The sequence below is a fragment of the Elephantulus edwardii genome, unplaced genomic scaffold (genome assembly GCF_000299155.1).
Source record: "Elephantulus edwardii isolate Elephantulus edwardi_28Jun2011 unplaced genomic scaffold, EleEdw1.0 scaffold00413, whole genome shotgun sequence".
In the NCBI taxonomy this organism is placed as follows: Eukaryota; Metazoa; Chordata; class Mammalia; order Macroscelidea; family Macroscelididae; genus Elephantulus; species Elephantulus edwardii.
The window spans coordinates 80,786-102,155 of record NW_006400163.1 but is presented as its reverse complement, the minus strand read 5'-3'; the positions used below and the strand labels follow the sequence as shown (position 1 = coordinate 102,155).

The 21,370-nt window shown below is 37.7% G+C and overlaps 1 pseudogene; it reads left to right on the top strand.

Annotated features, from left to right (window-relative positions):
* Positions 1–21,370, top strand: part of LOC102857943 — an 80,196-nt pseudogene that overhangs the window by 33,407 nt on the left and 25,419 nt on the right.

The following is a 21,370-nucleotide window of genomic DNA, read 5'->3' as shown; positions in this document are numbered from 1 at the left end:
TATACTTCCTCCCTCCTCTCCAGAAAAGATTTGCAATATTGATATTGTATTAATATCTGTAGCATCATAATACAGTTTTTGTAAGACCACAAAGGAATGTGTCAATGGACAATACTCAAATCCTCCTCATAAAATTTTCCATGGACACCTGCTCAGCGTCAATTCTGGGATTAAGTGATGAATAAAATAACATTATATTTTTCTTTATAACCTTTATAGTAGAAAATTGAAACAAACTTCGAAAATAACATATGAGGAGTTGTAGCTGAAGTGTTGTACAAGTATAGTGACAGTGCAATATTTAAGAATAATGTAACAAAAATATACAAACAGACCAACAACAACACAGCAATACTTCAGTCCAAACTTGAGGAACCAAAGGAAGCTGAAAGATTTGATAATCACCTCAATACAGAAATCCTAGAGGCAATATTGTAAGATTGGGGACTAGAAGGATCAAAACAAAAAATTTAAGTGAGTCGCCCTCATTTTTATCGTTTCTGTCTGATATGATAAAAGCTACTTATCCAGTGCCTATTAGAAGCAGCATAAAACGTACTTCCGTGCCTGTAGTTGGTGGATAGTATTGTGCATGCAGAAGCAAGGATAAAGAAGACTAAAAAATAAGGCGCCATCACTACCCTGAACAGTTTCTCAACAGTGTCTCTGCTTTGGCATCATTTTTTTACTCCCTATGAACATCATTTCTCTAGTACTGTGCTCTTGATTATGAGAGCACTGCTATTAGCGATCACACGGAGAAACAGCAGTGTCTAGCTCAGGGTGTCAGCTGGCTTCCTATTTTTCATTTGGGCTGGAGTCTTTTCGTTGATCTTACTATTATTTAATTTTTTAATTTTTTTTATTTTATTTACATGAGACAGCACTGGCTGCTGATGTATTTCAGAGATAAATGCTGAAGCAGAAGGATGGCAGATTGTGAACCCACAAAAGTGATTTTCAGATTTCTTATAGCTGTGATCACACTTGAAATCTTCATTGATGTCCTGTTCTCATCTCCTTACTTGTTCAGTAATATTTGTTTTTTAAAACAGTTTCTCCAAGTTTCCACATCCCTGGTACATTGTGAAGTCCTTTGAAGTCCCATGAAAGACTTTTTTAAAAAGTTGATTTTTCTTGCAATCCCAGAAATACGCGGTTCAAATTCACCTGATGCTCTGCTGGAGAAAGAGGGGCAGTCTCCTCCTGTACCAGTCAGATGTGATTTGACTGTACACACACAAAAAAATTATAAAAAAATTAAAAAAAATAAGAAAAGTTGATTTTTTAAAAATTATTTCTTTTTACTGGTACAATGAAATAATTTTGTTAGAGACATAACTAATATTTTATCGAGACTGTGTTAATCAAATTTCAATATGCAGCAAAAGTTAATGAATAAAACTAGAGAGGAGATTCCTTTCCATCCCCTTTTCATGGAGTTGATTCTGACTCATTGCGACCTAATAAGACAGGGTAGGACTGTGCTGTAGGGTTTCAAAGATTGTAAATCTTGAAGGAAGTTGAAACATCTTTCTCCAGCAGAGTAACTGGTTAACTCAAATTCCCAACTTTTAATTTAGCAGCTAAGTGCATAATCACCAAGATTTCCTAAGAATTTCTAAAGGGCACTATTAATTAATTAATTAATTAATTGAATGCCCTTTAGGAACATAAAATTACAGAAAGATAACAATAAACTCTTTTAAAAGCCATGCTATGATCTTAAGTACCATATATAGTTATTAAAATGCATAGCTAAGAAAGCTTAAAGAGTAATTAGAGTTTGGTAACGATTCAAATTATTGCACATCCTCTATGTGAGCAAATTCGTGCTGATTTTAAATTAGTATAGACTATAAATTTGCCTGACAATTTTAGATAACCTACTCCTATGTAATGGTTTCAACCTGACAGCATAAAACAACAACAATATAAATTAATGATATCCAATAGCAGAAAATTGCCAGAAGTCCAGGCTGGGTTTAGAAGCGGTCGTAGTACTAGGGATAGTGTAGCTGATGTTAGATGGATCTTAGCTGAAAGCAGGAAACACCAGAATGTCTATCTGTGTTTCATTGATTATGCAGAGGCGTTTGACTGCGTGGATCATAACAAACTGTGGCTGACTCTGAGAAGAATGGGAATCCCAGAACATTTAATCGTGCTAATGCGAAACCTATACTTGGACCAAGAGGCAATTGTCAGAACAGAGCAGGGTAACACTGCATGATTCGAAATTGGGAAGGGTGTACACCAGGGATGTGTTCTATCTCCATACCTTTCAACCTATATGCAGAGCAGATTATCCGGGAGGCTGGGCTCTCTGAGGAGAAGTGTGGCATCGGGATTGATGGAAGATCTATTAACAATTTGTGTTATGCAGATGACACAACCCTGCTTGCTGAAACTGAGGAGAACCTCATGCACTTGCTGCAGAGCGCCAAGGACTGCAGCCTTCAGTATGGACTGAGGCTCAATGTCAAGAAGACAAAGATTCTCACCACAGGACCAGTCGGTAGCATCAGGATGGATGGCGAAGAGATTGAGATTGTTCACAGCTTCAGTTTCCTCGGCTCCACGGTCAACACTCTTGATATTAAAAAACTTATTGCGATGAGAATACGTCAGGAAATTAAAAAATGTATTGCGATGGGAAAGTCTGCTGTTAGGACCTCTCTAAAGTACTCAAGAGCAACGGTGTCTCTCTGGAGACTAAGGTGTACCTGATACAGGCCATGATCTTTGCAATCACTTGTTATGCATCAGAGAGTTGGACAATGATTAGGGAGGATAGAAGAATTGATGCCTTTGAGCTGTGGTGCTGGAGAAGAGTATTGAATGTGCCATGGACTGCCAAGAAAACAAACAGATTCATCCTGGAGAGGATTAAACCAAGCAACTCCTTGGAGGCAAGGATTCTGGGGCTTCGTCTGACATACTTTGGGCATGTTGTAAGGAGGGACAGGTCCTTGGAGAGGGACATCATGCTTGGGAGGGTGGAGGGATGGCGCAAGAGGGGATTGATTCAGTGACTGGGGTAATCGGGATGGGTGTGTCAGAGACAGTGCGATTGGCCCAGGATAGAGCAGGGTTTAGGGCTGTTGTACATAGGGTCACTATGAGTCACCGACTCGACGGCACATAACAGCAACAACAACAACAAGTCCTTCTTGAGCTCTGGTGGCCTAGTGGCAAAAACCTTCACTGCAATCCGAAAGGCACATGATTCGAGGTCACCAGCTGCTCCACAGAAGTATGGGGAAATCTCTAGTACAATTAACTGCCTCCGAAAACCTGCCCGAGGAACAGTTATGGGTCAGTTAAGACTCTCCAACTTCTCTAATAAACCACACTCTTGGTTCCACAACTGTGAGTAATGTCTGTGAGTTCAATATGGAATCCAGTGACTGTTGAAAGAAGTGCTGGGGGATGGAGGCTGGTATGCCTGACAGAACAACTATTTACAGCCATGGATATTATTGATGGAGACAGTTCCTCTTTATACAGCATGCATAAGTCAGACTTGGCCAGCTCCATGTTGGTCTTTGGCACATATTTTATACCTCATGTTCTATTTATTAATGGATGTTTGAAGGTATTTCTTCTAACTTTTTAGGTTGCATGCTTATCAACCAGCACTATATTCAATACTGTTCCTCTGTTATTCATAGAGTTTACAATGACCTGTTATTCAGAAGCGGATGGACAGTCTCGGTTTTTGGGCCGGCTGGATACTCCATTGAAACTTGTACATCATGTGAGTGACCTTGCTAGTATTTGAAATACCAACGATATAAATTCCAGCATTACAGCAACATAAAAGTCACCATAGGTTAACTGACAGGTGCCTTACATATAGGCTGGCATGCGCTGACTATGGAACAGTTTACTCAAAAGATCATTGTTAGGAGGAAAGAAAGAAAATACCAAAATAGATATCAGCAGTGACTATGAAACATTTACTAGAATAAAGGCAGAACAAAACTAAAGAAAGAAATGATGGAGTAAAAGAAACTTTTCAAAGAAGACAAAACACAATATTCTAAAATAAATAAGCAAAGACTTGGAGCTTGAAAACCAAAAAAGAAAGAACATGTCTAGCATTTTTTAAGTTGAAAGAACTAAAAAAACAAAAAAAAAATCAAGCTTTGAGTTATAATACTAAATAAATTTGAGAGTAAAATATTGAATTATATATGAAACATTGAAAGAAGTTGGAAGGAATACAGAGAATCATTCTAACAAAAAGAATTTATTTACATTGAACCATTTCATGAAGTACTTATATGATCAAGATCTATTGGTAACTAAGGAAGAACTTCAAGCTACAACTAAAACATTTACAAAAAAATAGTTCTCCAGGAACTGACAAAATACTAATTAAGGTGTTTCAACAAGTAGATGCAGCCCTGGACTTTTGTACTTGTCTGTGCCAAGAAATTTGGAAGACAGGTATCTTGCCAACAGAGTAGAAGAGATCTACATTTGTTCCCATTCCAAAAAATTAAAACAAGGGAACCCAAAAGAATGTGAAATTTATAGACCAATATCATTAATAATTCAAGCAAAATCTTGCTCAAAGTTATTTTAAAATGGCTTGGGTATGTCCACTTGCTGTACAGAGGTAACTAGTAGTTGCTGTGATACTGAATATTGTTACCCATGGTGGACAGTGTTTGGTAAAGCTCCGCGATTAAAACAAGCTTGAAAGCAGGAGTGGCATCCACTTCCACAATAGCTTGCCTCTGGAAACCCTATGAACCTGGAGAAAGGACAAAAGTTATACAGGAAGTGTCTAGGACTTTGTCCATAGGGTTGCTATAAGTCGCCTGCAACTCGACAGCACTTAACAACAATACCACCACCAACAGCATAAAGAAGAGAGAGTGAGCAGTTGGCCTAGTGGACAGAAAGCCATGCTCCCAAGCCAAAGGTGAGTGACTCTACTCCATGGCCCTCAGACCTGCTTTTAATTGTTGTTGTTGAAACATTCTTCTAGGTGTGTAACCCTAGTATGTCCACTTGATGTACAGAGGTAACTCGTGGTTACTGTGAAGCCAAATACTATTACCCATGGTGGACAGTGTTTGGTGAAGCTCCCCCGTTAAAACAAACTTGAAAGCAGGAGTGGCATCCACTTCCACAATAGCTTGCCTCTGGAAACCTTATGGACCTGGAGAAAGGACGAAAGTTATATAGGAAGTGTCCAGGACTTCGTTCATAGGGTCGCTATGAGTCACCTGCGACTCGATGGCAGTTAACAACAACATGGAGACAGGAAGCATCCCTGACATACTCCTTTGCTGATTTTGAACCATGCAGTGTTTCCCTGCTCTGTTCTGAGGACTTCTTCCTCATCCAAGTATAGGTTTCACATAAGCACAATCAAGTGTTCTGGGATTCCCATTTTCCTCAAGGTCAGCCACAATTTGTTGTGATCCACATAGTCAAATACCTTTGCATAGTCAATGAAACACAGATAGACCTTCTTCTGGTACTCTGCTTTTTACCAAGATCCATCTGACACTGCCAATACGTCTCTAGTTCCATGACCTCTTCTAAACTCAGCTTGTATTTCTGGTAGTTTTCTGCCAATTTGGCATTATGTGCTCCTGGAAAGGTATTGAACCATTCCAGGTGAGACTTGTGGCTGACCTGATGGAATAATGTCTGACTTGTGGATATTAAGGTCACATGGAAGTCTCTTTTGAATCCTTGCTGCTTGTGCATCACACAATATTGTTACAAAATCTTGCAGCTCAAAATTGACCAAACATGTACTCAAGATGGATTAATGATAATTGGTAACTGCAATACAAAAAATGGAAACAATAAAGCAGAAATGGTAGTTGCTAAGAATGGACTTAGTGGCAGAAATGAGTCTGCAAAGAAAGTAGATTGACTACATCTATGGAAGGATTATTGGCCAAGCTCAATATCAGCAATAGGTCAGAGATGGAGTTTGGAACAGACCATAATGTAGAAATATGCCAAGTTCAAATTGAGGCTGAAGAAAATGAAAACAAGTCCATGAGAACCAAAATATAATCTTGAGTCTATTTCTCCTGAATTTCAAAATTGTCTCAGAATAGGTTTGAAGCATTGAATAGTAATGATCAAATCCAGATGAGTTGTGGGATGACATAAAATGTGTCATTCATTGAAAGAACAGAAGGTCATTACAAAGACAGAGGAGAAAGAAAAAATGGAAATCAATGTCAGAAGTGATTCTGAAAATTACACTAGAGCTTTAAGAAGCCAAAAACAAAGGGGAAAGATGCTGAACGTAAAAAGCTGAATAGAAGAGTTCAAAAGGTATCTCAAGAAGACAAAGCAAAGTAGTATAATGGAATGTCAGAGAGCTGGAATTGGAGAACAAAAAGGGAAGAAACTTGCTTTGCATTTCTCAAAGTGAGAGAGTGGAAAAATAAATTTAAGCCTCGAGTTGTAATATTGAAAGATGCTATAGAAAGTATGTTGAACGATCCAGGAATTTCAGAAAGTACAACAAGAGCCAATTGAATGAAAGTAATTTCTGTAGCTACACTGAAGGCATTGGCAAAAATTAAGGCCCCGGGAGTCAATGGAATACTGACCAACATGATTGAAGGGAAGAAACTTGCTTTGCATTTCTCAAAGTGAGAGAGTGGAAAAATAAATTTAAGCCTCGAGTTGTAATATTGAAAGATGCTATAGAAAGTATGTTGAACGATCCAGGAATTTCAGAAAGTACAACAAGAGCCAATTGAATGAAAGAAATTTCTGTAGCTACACTGAAGGCATTGGCAAAAATTAAGGCCCCGGGAGTCAATGGAATACTGACCAACATGACTGAACTGATGAACTAAATGATAGCTGATGTGCTCACCAATCTGTTAGGAAATTTGGAAGAAAGCTATCTGGCCAACTGATTGGAAGTGATCCATATTTATTCTTACTCCCAAGAAAGGGGATTCATCCACTAGAATATGAAAACGATTAAACATGATCATTAATATCACACACAAGCAAAATACTGCTGATAAGCTAAAAAATGGTTATAGTAGGTAGACGGAGAACTGCCAGAATTTCAAGCAGGATTTCGAAGAGGCTGTGGTACCAGGGATATCATTGCTGATATCAGATGGATTCTGGTTGAAAGTAAAGAATGCCAGAAGAATGTCTATTTATTCTTTATTGACTATGCGAAGATGTTTGACGGTTTGGGTCATTAAAAGTTGTGGCTATCACTGAGGAGAATGAGAATCTCAGAGCACTTAATGGTGCTTAAGTAAAAACTTATACCCTAAACCAAGAGGCTGTTGTGAGAGGATAGTAAGGGAACACAACATGGTTTAAAATTTAAAAAGGAGTGTGTCATGGTTGTATCCTCTCTCTAAACATATTCAGGCTGTATGATGAGCAAATTATCTGAGGAACTAGACTCTGTGAAGAAGAATGTTGCATCAAGATTGGAGGAACATTCATCAATAATCTGTTATGAAGATGACACAATCTTGCTTGCTGTGAGGACTTAAATACTTGTTGCAAAAGATCAAAGAACATAGCCTTTAATGTAGATTGTATCTCAATGTCAAGAAAACAGGAATTCTTACCACTGGAATGATTGGCAAACATCATGATAGTTGGAGAAAAGATTGAAGTTGTCAGCTATTTCATCTTACCTGGATCCACGATCAATACCACTGGTACCAGCAAGTCAAGGAATCAGGAGACATATTGCACTGGAAAACTCTGCAGTTAAGAATCTCTCCAAATTATTGAGGAGCAATGATGCCATTGTGAGGACCAGGGTGATCTTATTCAGGCCATGGCCTTTCCAATCACATCTGAAAACTGGACAATAAATAAGGGTAACAGAAGAATTAATAATGTTTTTGAGCTGTGATGTTGGAGAAAAGTTCTGAATACCCCAAGGACTGCCAAAAGAACAAACAAGTATGTCTTGGAGAAAGGACAGCCAGAGTGCTCCTTGGAGGCAAGTATGATAAAGCTACATTCTATTACCAGGACAGGCTATTCCTTGGAGAGGGGCATCATGTTTGGAAAGTGATGTATAAGTGAGAGAAAGCAAGACTCTCAACCAGATAAGACTAACACAGTGGCTGCTACAATGGGTTTTAGTATGTTCGGAAGTGTGAAAATGGCCCATGATAGGACAAGACAAGCTTCAGATCTGTTTTTCATAGGGTCCTTATAGGTCATACTCAAATTGATGACATCTAACACTAACAGTTACTTTACATTGCAGGTGGTGATTGAAAATATTTAACGTTGGAAACTCTGGCCACCTACTCTAAAGAACTTCTTTTTCTCTGATTCCTTGACTACAGAGTAATTATAAATAAAATTAATATTGTCATTTTATGAAATGGTATTAAATCTGTCTAAAAATGTCAAAGTGATGGGAGCACTGCACATCAGGGTCTCTGAAAAGCAGGTACATGAGAGTTCTCCCTATGTAAGCAAAGATTATTGTTAGAGCGAGTGATAAACCCCATTTGTCTTCATTTTAAGTCTTTGCTTTTAATATCCTTCACTTTCTAAAATAAACTATCAAATATGTAAAAATAGCCTGTATAAAACCCAGACATATTTTCAGTTACCATTACAGTTTATCTTCAATTCCCTGTTACTATTTGAAATGTGTCAGGATTTAAACTTGCAAATATTTGTGTATTCAAAATATTCAAAGGTAAAAATGCTACACTAAACTTCCTTAGATATGAAGTTCATATTTATCTCAATTTTACAGATCAATGATGACACAGAGAAGTTAATTGTTTGATTCAAGTTCACACACTTGCTCACTGTTCATTCAGAAAATAAAATCATCATTCTAATTCTCAATAATAATCCTTTTCCTATCCGTTAATAATTTCATGCGTCTGATACAGGCGATGGTCTTTGCAATCACTTGTTATGCATCAGAGATTGGACAATGACTAGGAAGGATAGAAGAATTGATGCCTTTGAGCTCTGGTGCTGAAGAAGAGTATTGAGGGTCACATGGACTGCCAAGAAAACAAACAGGTTCATCCTGAAGAGGGTTAACCTGGGAGGCTCCTTGGAGGCAAGGATTCTGAGGCTCCGTCTAACATACTTTGAACATGTTGTAAGGAGGGACCGGTCCTTGGAGAGGGACATCATGCTTGGTAGGTTAGAGGAACAGCGCATGCTGGGAAGGCCCTCTATGAGGTGGATTGATTCAGTGACTGGGGCAATTGGGATGGGTGTGTCAGAGGCAATGAGATTGGCACAGGACAGAGCAGGGTTTAGGGCTGTTGTACATAGGGACGCTATGAGTCGCAGGTGACTCGACGGTACATAACAACAAGAAGTAGAAATTGTCATTTAACTATTCTTCATAAAATTTTGAAGCCATGATAAATGATGGGCAATCCTCTACCATGTAGTCTGTTACCTCAAAAAGCTGCTAAAGGATCAGCTATGGGTCTATTCCAATTCAATGGTACATAACAACCACTATGTTTTTTGTATTCTAAGTGGTATAAGGAGCTCTGGTGGCCAAGTAGCAAGAAGCTGTGCTGCAATCCCAAATGCACTCAGTTTGAGGCCACCAAATGCTCTGCAGGAGAAGGATAGGCAATCTCCTTTCATGTTATTAAGTGCCTCTGAAAACCCGCCTTAGGGTCAGCTATGGGTCAGTTCCAATTCAACGATGCACAACAACAACAAGTCATATAGCATTGGTCTGCCAATTTGCTCTACAGCCGTAACTTGTGGTTGCTGTGATGTTAAACACTGTGACACTGATGTGTCAAATGTGATAATGGTTATCTATGATGGACAGTATTTGGCGAAGCTCCCAGATTAAAGCAGGCTTGGATGCAGAAGTGGCATCCACTTCTGAAATAGTTTGCCTCCAGAAACTCTCTGAACTTAGAGAAATGATGAAAGCTATACAGTGTTCAGGTCTTCCTGTCATAGGGTCACTATAGTCTTCTACGACTCGATGGCATTTAACAGCACCATTTTGTAAGAAAGAGGTTTTTTTAAATAATTTTATTATTTTATACGGGTTAACTTTCAAAATTTGTATATATTTTTTTCCACACTAGATCTTTCCATTTCCTTTATCCACCCCATCCCCCTCAGATCAAGTTGTGTGACCCTATGATTAACTTCCACCGTCCTGATCCCTCTACTTCTCCACCCTTGTATTTTCATGCATGTTCTACAATAATGAGCTTATATAATATTTGTTCTTATGAGCCTGAAGTAGTTCACTTAACATAGTGCTCTCGAGTCCCTCTCAAGTTAGGTGATGATTTACAAAATCAGCTCCTTCGTGCTGCAGAGTATTCCGTCATGTGAATGTACCATCATTTCTCAACCCATTCTATTGTAATTGGACATTTGACTGTTTCCATGTCTTTGTTACGGTGAACATTCATTTACAAGTCTCTGTTTTTGCCTCAGTTTGGAAACTGCCTTTCAGAGTGGTTGCACCATTTTATAATCCCACCAACAGTGTATAAGAGTATCAATCTCACCACATCCTCTCCAATATTTACTTGCTGTCCTGTTAAACTTTGCCACCACTATTGGGGTAACATGGTATCTCATTGTTGTTTCGATTTACATCTCTCTTATTGCCAGTGATTTTGAGCATTTCTTCATGGGTCTGTTGGCAATAGGATTATCTTACTCTGTGAAAATTCTTTCCATGCTTTTTGATCATTGAAATAAAGAGATAATTATTTAAAAATTGTGTTCTACCATGAGTCATCAGTATTGTGACTGGAAATGCAATCTGCTAATTTCAACTTCATTAACTCACTTCCTGAGTCAATTTCACCTCACTTATTGTCCATTGGATATCTGAGGCTATAAAACTCAACAACTTTTGTGGAGCTACTCCTAATTTAAATCATCAGAGATAGATGTTCTTGTTATCTTTTGTTAAGCAATGCAATACAGTGTTATCATAATAGATTTTTTAAAATATTTTCTCAAAATCACAATGAATTATCTGTCAAATGTGAAACAGTGAAACTGAAAAAAATTTCAAACATGGTCAGAGCAACCATTAGGGTTTTTATACTTACTTGTTTTGTTACTTTTCAGCTTGTGCGTTTCTTAATGATGGAGGATATAATGAAATGAAGATCTTCATTGATTTAAGCACTTTGAATCTTGAATAAATTAGACAAATAGAAAGTAATATGATATACTTACTATTGTTTGGTGCTGTTGAGTTTGCTTTAACTGATAGTAATCTCATTTACACTAGAATATGACCTTGCCCTGGTCTGTCCTGTGCTCACAATCTCCACTGTGCCTAAGCTCACTGTTAAGAGTCAATCCACATAGCCAAGCCATCTTATTGAGAGAATTCTTCTTATTTTACGGACTCTCAATTTTTCTCCAGGGACTGTTTCCTCCTGACAACAACATGCTCAAAGATGTAAAATTTAAAAGGAGCATTCTGGCTGCAATTCTGTTATAGACATGTTTGTTCTTTGAGGCTGGAAATAGAATGATCGTATTTTGTACAACTGAAAATTTATTCATCACAAATATCTTTAAAAAACCTCCTTCCCTTCAACAATAACTGTACATGTAAGCCTCACCTTATGAACCTCGTCATTCGCTTAGGAATAAGATTGACACTGTCGGGGCGGGAGGGGGTGTGTGCAGAGATTGATTAAGAAACTTAGTCATGAGGTTGTACAATTTGACTGAGGTGTAAGGGAAATTGGAAGAATCTGGTCTAAAAACAATGCATTTGAATTTTGTATATAAACTAGTAAAATTAAAAAAAGAAACTTAATAGCAGAACAAGGCTGAGAGCTGACAGTGGAAAAGATAAGTTGTTGTATTTGTTAAATGTCATAGAATCATAGATGATCCACAGTAATCCTATGAACAAAAGTCTTGAACACAAAACTTTCATCTTTTCTCCAAGTTCATAGTTTCCGGAGGCAAGCTTTTAATTGGAAGTGGATGCCACTCCTGCTCTAATGTGCATATTGAAGAGATATGGTGAAACAAAGCATATTCTTGGGAATTTTAAACCACATTACAAATTTTTGTTCTGTTTTTTGTTTTCTATTGTTTTTAAGTTTATTTTTTAATCTCATTGTGCATTATATAATTATGTATAGTTTGATTTTTTAAAATTTTATATTGTTTTGCTTCCAAATTTTGTATACATTAGGGTTCACACTATTCTTTATTCACATTGTGCTTCATACGATCATTCCTATGTTTTATAAAATTAATTACCATTAGGCCTTGCCCATCATTACCCTGCCTTTTCAGGTCCTGCCAGATCCTTCCCATTTCTTTCACCCCCTCCCTCCACCCACCAAATTGTGCAGCCCTGTGGTTTTGCCCCTACTTATCCTTAGCCCAATGTTCCCACAACTTTCACCCTTGAGTCCCCATCATATTTTACTAGTTATACTTCTATCTTTATAATTATGGCCTTTTGAAATATTTGTCCTTATAAGACTGAGTTTGCTTACTTAGTATTATGCTCTCCAGGCTCTCTCAAGCTAGGTAGTATTTGCTGAAATCATTGCTCCTGAGTGCTGCATAGTATTCCATTGTGTGAATGTACCACAATTTCTCAATCCACTCAGTTGTGGTTGGACATTTGGGCTGTTCCCATGTTCTTGTGATGGTGAATAATTGGCTGCTATGAACATTGGTGTAAAATCTGTGTTTGTATCTGAGTTCTAATTTCCCTGGGGTATATTCCTAGGAGTGAAATGGCTTTGTTATGCAGAAATTCTATGTTCAGATTATTGAGGAAACACCGAACTGCCTTCCAGAGTGGTTGTACCATTTCTACAATCCCATCAACAGTGTATGAAAGCTCCCACCTCTCTATGTCCTCTCCAGCATTTATTGCTTGCTGCACTATTAATCCTTGCCACTGTGACTGGGGCAAGATGGTATCTCATTGTGGTTTTTATTTGTATCTCTCTTATTTAAGTGATTTTGATCATTTCTTCATGTGTCTATTGACCATCTGAATATCTTTCTCTGTGAAATGTTTTTCCATGTCTTTTGCCCATTTTATAATGGGGCTATCTGTCTTTTACTTCTGGAGGCCCGATAGTATGCTACATAAACTTTTGTTGTGAGACCCTTGTCTGGGATGGCATTGCCAAATGGTTTTTGTTTTGTTTTCCTCCAGGACATAGGGTTTTGGTGTGTTTGGGTTTTTGTGTGTTTTTTGTTTTTGTTTTTGTTTTTTCCTCACACCATTGGAAAAAGTTAATGGTGAGTACAGAGATTTAATCTTTACAAAGTCCCATTCATCAATTTTATCCTCTCCAGACTGTGAATTTCTGGCTGTATTTGTCAACCTCTTTATAGCATAGGCTAGGCCTTCTACACTTGGTCCCAGTTTGTCTCTTATGAACTATATTGCTTTGGGTTTTACTCCCAGTCTCTGATCCACTTTGAGTTCATTTTTGTGTCTGCTGTCAGATGTAGATCCTACTTCAGCTTTCTGCAGGTAGCAGTACAGTTTCTCCAGCACCATTTATTGAAGAGGTTGTCATTTCCTCATTTGATGGGTTTTATTTCCTTGCCCAACATTAGTTCACCAGAGATAGATGAGTCCATTTCTGGGTTCTTGATTTTGTTCCATTGTCTATATGCCTGTCATTGTACCAGTATCATGCTATTTTGGTTACTACTGCTGTGTAGTGTAGTAAGTTTTTAGGTCAGGGAGTGCTATGCCTTCCACTTCATTTATGTTTTTCAGGAGTGCTCTGCTTATTCAGGTTCTCTTTCCTCTCCAAATAAACTTTCAGTTTCCCTTTTAATCTCCTTGAAGAATGAGTTTGGTATCTGTATTGGAATTTCATTGAACAACTGCTTTTGGTAGGATTGCTATTTATACACTATTGAGTCTTCCTATCCCTTAACTGTAGTCTTCACTATGGACGGAAGCTCAATAACAAGAAAGCAAAGATTCTTACCACTGGGCCAACTGGAAGCTTCCTGATGGATGGAGAACAGATTGAAATTGTTCATAACTTCAGCTTGCTTGGTTCCACAATCAACAATTTCAGCAATGGCACTCAGGAAAGCAAGAGCTGAATTGCATTGGAAAAGTCTGCTGTCAGCGACCTCTCCAGAGTACTGAAGAGTAATGATGTCGTTCTAGAGACTAAGGTGCATGTGATCCAGGCCATGGTCTTCGCAATTACTTGCTATGCATCTGAGAGTTGAACAATAATTAAGGATGACAGAAGAAGAATTGATGGCTTTGAGTTACGGTGCTGAAGGAGAGCATTGAACAGACTATGGACTGCCAGGAGAACAAACAGATCTGTTCTGGAGATGTAATAACCAAACTGCTACCTAGAGGCAAGGATTTATTATTATTATTCTTGGGGTTTTTTTATAAAATTCAAATACATTGTTTTTCACACCAGTTCCTTTCTATTTCCCTCATCCCTCCACTTATCAAAATGTGTGACCCTAAGATTTTCTCCCCCCACCCCTGAACACTCTGATATCCATACCTTGAATCCTTATACTCATTCTACAATAATAGTTTTATACAGTATTCGTCCTTATGGTATTGAGTTAGTTCACTCAACATAGTGCTCTCCAGCCGCCCCAAGTTAGGTAATAATTTACAAAATCATTGCTCCTGCATGCTGTGTAGTACTCCATTGTGCAAATGTACCATAATTTCTTAATCCATTTGACTGTGGTTGGACCTTTGGGCTGTTTCCATGTGACTATTAGTGTACAAGTGTCCATTTATGCCTCAGTTTTCATTTTCTCAGGGTTTAATCCAAGCAGTGGAAGAGCTGGGTCTTATGGAATTACAATGTCCAGCTTTTTGAGGAAGAACCAAACTGGAAGATGCACATCAAAACCACAAGGAGATACCACCTCACTCCAGTAGCAGTGGCAAAGTTTAACAGGACAGCAAGTAATACATGTTGAAGAGGATGTGGTGAGATAGGAACTCTTATACAGTGTTGGTGAGATTGTACAACCACTCTGGAAAGCAGTTTGCAATTTGGAGGCAAGGATTTTGAAGCTCCATCTCACATACTTTGGGCACATGGCCAGGATCCTCAGAAAAGTGGAGGGACAGCGCAGCAGAGGAAGACCCTAGGTTAGATGGATTAACATAGGAGCTGGAGTAATGTGGGTAGATTTTTCAGAGACAGTGACATTGACTTAGGATAGAGTTCATAGCTACTGTACATAGGGTCGCTGTGAGTCACAAGTGACTTAATGGCACTTAACAACAATATCCATGAAGAGGGAATATTTCCCCATTTATTTAGGTTGTCATTGTGTCTCACAGAAATGTTCTGTAGTTTTATTTGTACAGGTGTTATAATTATGTATTGTTGATTATTTCTTTTATCACTTCATCAAGTCCCCATTGCACTTGCCTATTCTGTCACCTGCCTCATTTGTCCAATGAACACTGGAAAGGATCAGAGCAATGGAGAATCATCCTGGAAAGAGTTGATGGAAGGTTAACATGACTACTACAGTTAACAAACTGGAATAAGATATTTGTAACTGCTCAAAAAGGGAAGGGAAAGAGGAGAAGTGGAGTGGAAGAAGTGGAGGGGGATGCTCTTGTTCTGTTTTAAAGTCTGTTTCTTGCTCTGTGTTCAGATTCCACATTAAATATCTGAAATTCCCATTCTTCACATTGCTATCCAAAACTTACTATGGTCCACACAGCTGAATGAGTTTATGTAGTTAATCAAACATAGTTAACCATTTTTCCAGTGTTATATGCTTTCAGACAAGAGCTATATGACATCAGAAATTATATCTTTTATATGAAGTCCTCTTCGGAATCTAAATTGAATTTTGGAATCTTTTAGATGCACTACTCCAGCTATTCTAAAATTCTTTTTAGCAATATTTTACATCTGTGTTTTTATTAATGCAGTTTTATTTTCCATGTTCTATTGAATCTCTTTTCTTGGGAAAGAGTACAAATATAGATCTCTTCTGGATGATTGGTCAAGGAGTCTTCCAAATTTCTTGGCAGAGATAAGTAAACACATCCAGCACTGAATTAATTTCTTTAAATACCTCAATTGATATTCTATCAATTCCTAGAGCCATTTCTCCACACAAATGCCTCTAGCACTACTTGGATTTCATCCTTCATTTGTTCTTGATCATTTATTACTTCCTGAAATGGTAGATTTTGTTAGCTGCCATCAAGTTGACTCAGACTCACACCAAGCCTATGAATAAGAACTTATGCCATCCTCACAATCCTCTTTGTGTTTAAATCCCTGGTTGTAGTCTCTGAGTCAGCCTATTTCATCGGTGGTCTACCTCTCCTTCATTGATCTCTATTTCTCCAAGCATGATCCCTTTCCAAAGGCTGGTGTTTTTAATAATGTGTCCAAGGTATATGACATAAAGTTTTACTATTCATGTCTCCAAGGAGCACCCTGGCTGCACTTCTTTCAGAACTGTTTGTTTTGCAGTCCGTGGTACGTTCAATGCTCTGTCAAAAGCACAGTTCAAAGTCATCACATCATATCTTTGGTTGTCCTTATTCACATTCAATTGACCAATCTTCTCCCCAAGTAAATTTGTGTATTCTTTTCATCTTCTTTCATAATTTGACCATGGACTCCTTCACTGCTTCAACTTGAGTTTGAATTTTGTTTTTCATTTTATTTTCAGCTTGAAAAAATATGAATGTGGGTTTTTTATAGCTTTCTGACTCCACTCTAAATCTTCAGACAATTCTTTGTAATACTTTGCTTTGTATTCTCAAGTCACTCTTTGAAATATTCTACTTAGCTCTCTTCATTTCTCCCATTCACTCTAATTTCTTCATGTTCTAAATAAAGTTTCAGAATCTCTACTGATTTCTTTCTTGACTATATTTTTAATTACCTTTTGCTTTCTTTACATATGATTTCTCTATGTCAAATATATTCCTGTGCTATTGCTGTTTCTTTTTTGCAATTTGCTTTTGGCATCTGTCATTGTTATTAGGTACTGTCAAGTCAAGTGCAATTCATAGAAAACCTATAAAAACAAATCTGAACTTTGTCCTATTTTGGGTCAGTTTCACTGTCTGTGACATACTTGAATCCATTGATACAGTCACTGTGTCAATCCATCTCATTGAGGATCTTGCTCTCTTTCAGTGACTCTCTACCTTTGTAAGCTTACTAACTTTTATCAAGGACTGGCCCCTCCAAACTACATATTTAAAGAATATGAGCAAAAGCTTCATAGTCTTCTCTTCCAAGAACCACTGCGGTTGCACTTTTTCTGAAACATAGTTGTTAGTTTTCTTAGAAGTTCATTGGATATTCAGTATTCTTCTCTAACACCACAACTCAAAGGCATTGGTTGTTTTTCTAACATCCTTATTCTTTGTCTAACTTTCAGGTGCATAGCAGTAACTGAAAATCATGCCTTAAGTCAGAGGAATTGTAGTTTTAGACTGACATCATTGTTCTTTAGAACTTTGGAGAGATCTTTGATAGAAAAGTTTCCCAGTGCAACATGTCTTCTGATGTCTTGACTGCTGTTTCCAAGGATGTTGATTGTGGACTCAAACAAGTTGAAATTGTTAACAATTTTATTCTTCATTCATCATGATACTGCCTATGGTGATGAGGATTTTCATTTTCTTGTTGTAATCTGTGTTGAAGACTGCCATCTTTGATCTTCTTAAGCAAGAGTTTCAAGTTTTCTTTCATGTCTTTTTTACTTTTAGGATGCAAAGCAAGGTCATCTACATAATACAGATTGTTGATGAGTCTATCTCCCTCTAATCCTCTTCATAAAGTCCCACTTCTTGAATGCTACCCATAATTTCTTATGATTCATACTGTCAAAAACCTTTGTACAATCAATAAAACTCAAGGAAACACTTTTCTAGTATTCTTTAATTCAGTCAAGATCCATCTGACATTAGCAATAATATACCTGTGCCATGGCCTCTTTTAAAGCCAGCTTGACTCTCTAACAGTTCTCTATGTACTGTTCTAGCTATGTTTGTATAATCATTATAGTTGTTGTTGTTGTTAAGTGCCATCAAGTCAAGTACAACTCATAATGACCCTGTGAACAGAAAACCTAAACCCTGTTCTATAACTATCATTGTTTCTGTGTGTTCATAGAGTTTTGAGAGGCATGTGGTTTAGGAAGTGGATGTCATTCCTGCTTCCAAACCTGAATCAGTCTGGAGCTCCACCAAACAATGTCCAGAATGGGTAACCATTATGGTGTTTGACACACCTATAGCACAGGGTTCAGCATCACAGCAATGCCAAGTTATTTCAGTACAGTAAATAGAGCACTGCTATACCACTTAGGAGAATATTCATCCAAAAATCAATTAACTGCAAACCAAAGGGCGGCAGACCCGAGGGCCTAACTTCCTTTTTAAATATAAGAAATGCCCACCAGGTGCTGGTTGACTCAAAACCAAGAGACTTTCAGCCCACAGCTCATTGTTAGCTATATCTGGCAAATCCAATCAGCTGACATATTAATAATATTGTGTGATAATTTCCACATTCTGTTGTATCACCTTCTTGGTTTTCAAATATGCGTCTCTTCTAGTCTGTTGGCCAGGCCACTGTCTTCCAAATTTCCTGGTAAAGATTGATGAAAGTCTGGGGCTACATCTGTTTGTTAAAATGTGTCAAGTTGGTGCCCCATTATTTTTGGGGGACTTACCTTTAGTGCAGTTTGAACTCCTTTATTCATTAATATTGATTCTTGTCCATATTCTAGTTCCTGAAAGGGTTCTACATCATTCACTTCTTTTTGGAACAGTGCCTTTCTCTATTCCCATCATCTTTTAATGCTTCCTAGATTCTTCAAGATTTTCCCCATAGCTTCCTTCAGTATTTCAGTTCAAGGCTTGGATTTATTTTCCATTTTCCGCCTTGAGAAATAATGAATGACTCTTTTTTTCCCTGTTGATTTTCTAACTCCAGCTGTTTTCCCATTTAATCATAATACATTGCATTATGTTCTTGATCCACTCTTTGAAATTGTCAATTCATTTCTTTTACATGAGCATTTCTTCCTTGGGAAACTAGGAACTTCAGAGAAAGCCACAGCCACCATTGTGCCACCCCTAGCAGGTCCCAGACTGCAGCCTCAGGAGACTAGCAGCCACAGAGAGGACCACAGTTGCCACTGTGCCTGCAGAGAGCCTCAGCAGAAGCCAGAAAAAGACTCTCCCATGTCACTATATTTGTATGCCTACTTTTCCCCTATGATTTGCTCTTGGTGGTACAACACCTGTCAGTATGCTGTTTGGGGGAAGTGATTTGTATGTTACTATTTATTTTATAACTTAGGTAGGTATACACTTGTTTTTTAGCGTCTGTTGTTGTTGTTGTTAAGTGTTGTTGAATCATAGATGACTCATAGTGACCCTATGAGCAAAAGACCTGAATACTTGTATAACTTTCATCTTGTCTCTAAGTTTAAAGAGTTTCCAGAGGCAAGTTATTTCAGAAGTGGATATCACTCCTGCTTCCAAGTCTGTTTTAATCTGGGAGCTCCACCGAAGACTGTCTACCACGGGTAACGATTATCACATTTGACACATCAGTGTCACAGTGTTTAGAATCACAGCAACCACAAGTTACACCTGTACAGCAAATTGACAGACCAGTGCTATACAACTTAGAGGGAAGTTTGACCAAAAATAATTAAAATCAGACCTGAGGGACACAGATTAAAATCGCCCACCTTTGGCTTGGGAGCATAACTTCCTATCCACAAGACCAACAGAGCTCTCTCTACGACTCACAGCAATTCTATGAACTACAGATCTAACCCTTGCCCTATCCTATGCCATCCCCACAATCCAGAGACACGCTTGAGCACATTCCAACAGTCACCATATCAATCCATTGTGTTGAGGATCTTATTTCTTCTCTGACCTTCCTCTTCTCTCAACATGATGTCATTTCCTAAGGATTGGAACCATAAGCTGTTGTTTGTCTAGCAACTATTAAATCCTTTCCCATTACATGTGAATTTTTTGAGGGCAAGATCTATGTCTAACTCTATATTATTTTCAGTTTCTACCACAAAGCCTTTTTCAAGATAAATTTCAGTAAGTTTTTAAGTGATTAAATGACTTTGGAAAAAATTCACATGAAGTGCTGAATGTTAATAAATCTTTAAGAAAAAAAATTACCTATCTTCAAATCTTTTCTTAGGTACCTCCTCCATCCACCCTACTATTCACATCTTAATCTTAATGATATGAAAGTTAAAAAAGAAATGAAGTTTTACATTTTGGCTTCAAGAAGATGAAAATATTAAAATATAAGAGAACCTCTATAAAGTAGAGGTGACCTTTTTGAGATGAAAGGAATAGAATTTGAATACAAAGATTTGAGTATTTAAAATGGTGAAAAAAACACTGTCAGGAGTCATTAGCATGAAGCTGAATGTATGAGACAATAGTACAATATTGTTTTATGCTTAACGGGGAGCCTAAGGCAGTATATAAGGAGATAGGCACAATATTGAGGGAGAGCCTTGGTCATCAGACTATCTGATTGTGTCGAAGTTTACTTAAATCATTATTAATAGATATTCATTAAATATGTAATGGTCTGTATATGTTAATTTCTTTTTCTTTTGATTAGAGGTTCAACCTAAACCTAAATGTTACTCATTTAGGTATAAGTGGCCATTTTCTAATTTTTATGTTCTGAGCAATAGATGACCTTATGTTTGCAGACTAGGCAGACTTTTTTGCCTTTATATTCCTTTATTTTTTTTTCTCCAGAAACCATGTCTTTGGTTGCCTTTTTCATGATACATTTTCAAATTGACTATTGACTCTGCTATTTGATTCTTTTTCCTCACTTGGCACATTAAATATCACAGATATTTTTCAATTTTAAACTTTCATACTTAAAATCTAGATAACACAGGATCAAGTGCATTCCTTCACATATTGATGAATTTAATACATAAATATTACTTAATTTTTATTCAGTTATGTTGTTGTTGTTGTTATGTGTCATCAAGTTGCCTGCAACTCATAGCAACCCTATGTACAACAGCCCTAAACCCTGCTATATCCTGTGCCAATCTCACTGTCTCTGACACACCTCCCCCTACTACCTCAGACACTGAATCAATCCACCTCATTGAGAATCTTCCTATCCTGTTCTGTCGCTCCACCCTCGCAAGCATGATATCCTTCTCCAAGAATGGGCCCCTCCTTGCAACATATCCAAAGTGTGTCAGATGAAGCTTCAGAATCTTTGCCCCCAAGAAGCATCCTGGTTTAACGTTTATTCTCTTAGCAGTCCAAGGTATATTCAATATTCTTCTCCAACACCACAGCTCAAAGGTATCAATTCTCCTT